Genomic DNA, 2,883 nt, shown 5'->3' on the forward strand with positions numbered 1-2,883 from the left:
AGAGACAACATGGTCAACAAATCCCACTTTAGCCCAGGAATGCTTGTCTCCAGGCTATTTCAACCTTTCTAGTTAACACCTTCTATCAAAGCACACTGATGAGGAATAGCTAAATGCCAAGAACTATGCTGAGTAAACCATTTATAAAGACACACGATGTCTCAGTGATACTTCAAAACCTGATGTTTTTCTTCCATACTTGTCACTCAATAAAAGGAAAGTGAGGCCCCATTGTATATGTAATCTCAGGTGTTTTTCCCCATTTTTGCCTCTTGGCCAATGTTAATGTGAGCTGGTGATTTGTAAATCCATTTTCTATGTCCTAGAATTTCTTTTCCAAGGCTACCATTCACTTTTGAAAGACTTCCTCAAATACATGCAGCAAATCAAAGTAAAGAAAGCAAGAAGCAGAGCTTTGTTTTTTTTTTTCATTGTTTTTGTTTTGATTGTTTGGTTTGGTGCATAAAGAGAGGTTTCTTACAACAAAGAACTTCAGGTGTGCCGAAACATCATGTCATATGACTGTTTACCTCTTTGCCAATCTCTTGCTTCAGTTGCTTTTAGCTGTATGGCTAATCAGTTAGCAGGTCCCTCCTTAGGATCTGCTCTGTAGGTTTGGGCTTGATTATGTGTTAGGAACTAGGTCTTATAAGTGCTAAATGGTGTTCCCATTCCCAACAGGTTACCACATGGAGTATAGGAGATGAAATCTCAATGCTAGCTGACTGACCAAGCATAAAGAATAGCATGCCTTCCATTTAGGCAACAAATTCTACTTTCTTTCCCCCAAGTGTTAGTTGATTTCCTGAAGTGCATGTTGATTCCTGTCCATCTTTGTCCAAGGCAAAGCCTAATGGACAAACTGCACATTTACACGTAGTGCTGGTTAATTTTTGTCAACCTTGCACAAAGCCAGGAGAGAGTTCCAGTTGAGGAACTGCCTCTACCATACTGGTCTGTAGCCACTTCTGTAAGGCATTTCTGTAATTGCCGGTCATAGAGCCAAACCCCCTGTGGGTGGTGCCATCCCATTCAAGTGGATGTAGGCTGTATAAGAAAGATAGCTGAGCAAGCCAGGACAAGCAGGCCAGTAAGCAGAATTCTTCATGGTTTCTGCTTCTTGACTTTCCCCAATGAAGGGCAGTAAGCTATAAGCCAGATAAACCCTTTCCTTCTCAAATTGCTTTTGATCTGAATATTTTAGAACAGCCACCAGGAAACAAACTAGGACATACATCGAGTTGACCATCAGGTTCTGCGTTAATTTTCTGTTGCTGCTGCAACACAGTACCACTGTCTCAGAACACAAAACACAGATTTACTGCTGTGGTTTAAATATAAAATGTCTCCAGAGGATAAGCCCTGCTTGAACATGTGGTCCTCAAAAGATGACACTGTTGGGAAGGCTGTGGAACCTTTAGGAGGCGAGATCGTTATTGTAGAGAGTCACTGGGGCAGGACTTGGGTGTTAGAGATGCCCGACCTCCTGTTCTCTCTCTCCTTCCTGACTAGGGATGCAGTGTAGCCAGGTGTCCCTTAATCTTGCTGCCATGCCTTCTGTCACATAATGAACTGTAACCCTCCAGCGGCCCTATAAGTGGCTTTTTGTTAGGTTTTGGTCACAGCACTGAGGAAAGTAACTACTCATCCACTTACCATTCAGCTTTTGTTTCTGAGTCTGTTAACGAAGCTCATGGCATCAGAAGGGCTGCATTCGTTTTTGGAGACCAGCACGTTTACTGCTTCAGTTTCTAGATGTCCCTTATTCCGAAGTCCTGGAATTATATCCCTTCCCCCATCTTCAAAACAGCCTCAGTGGACTGAGTCTTTCTCGTATCCCCTCACCCCAACATCTTTTGCCTGCCTCCTTGGTTTTTAAGGACCTTTGTGATGATGCTGAACATCTGTAGATAATTCAAAATAATCTCCCTATTTCAGGTTCAGGTGATCAGCAAACTTAATTTCATCTCCTTCCTTAATTCTCCTTTGTGTAACAATATATTCACTAGTTCCTGGAATTAAGATGTGAGTATCTTCCTAGGGAAGAGGTTATTATTTTGCCTACATGGGTTTATTTTCATTTTTACTGGTAATGATAAAAACCAATTTCAACTAACATTCCCACAAAACAAAAGCTACCTGGCCATTGTACACAGGAAACTACATCTCCCAGCCTCATCTATGCACTGCCCTTTGCTCTCCCCCACTGTTTTAAATGGCTTCGCATATAGCCATCAGATTTTAAGATTCAACGATCTTTGCTTCCGTATTATCTGTGTTCTAACTTCAGTGAGGCCCTTGCCTCCCCACCTGCCTTTGTGTGGGCAGTGCGGCTCTGCTCTCAGTAACGAGCCCCTCTGCCACAGAGCAGACCTTTTGAAGAGTACCTACTTTTCATCATACCAAAGTATGAGCTCACACACATCCATACTTGCCTTTGTTCCCTCCAGGCTTCCATACCTCATGAGTTGCCTCTTTGCTTTCACGGGGAATCAAGGTAGCAGACCTCAACCGCATTCTGTTTCAGGGTTGAGGGAGAGGCAGTGAAGAGGGGATTTAGGTTGTATCGAATGGCCACCTCTTTCCTGGGTTTGCCCTCACAGCAGCTGGAGAGCTTGGAGGTGCTAAGCCCTCTGATTTAGAACTACACAGGTCTGAAGGCTGAGCGTTTTCTATGAAGAGCCTTCATCTCTGGAATTCCCTCTCCAAGGCTATTGACCTAGATGGCCTGAAGTAAATTCTATCTCACTAGTAAAGTGAATTTTAGAGTTAATATGGCCAAGCTGATTTGGGTTATTTATTTTCAATATTCATCGCAGTTGTGAAACTCTCAGATGTACACAGAATCTTCAGGAATCTCAGGGGCAAACAGCCCTCCCAAGG

The sequence above is a fragment of the Peromyscus eremicus genome, chromosome 3 (assembly GCF_949786415.1).
Source record: "Peromyscus eremicus chromosome 3, PerEre_H2_v1, whole genome shotgun sequence".
Taxonomy (NCBI): domain Eukaryota; kingdom Metazoa; phylum Chordata; class Mammalia; order Rodentia; family Cricetidae; genus Peromyscus; species Peromyscus eremicus.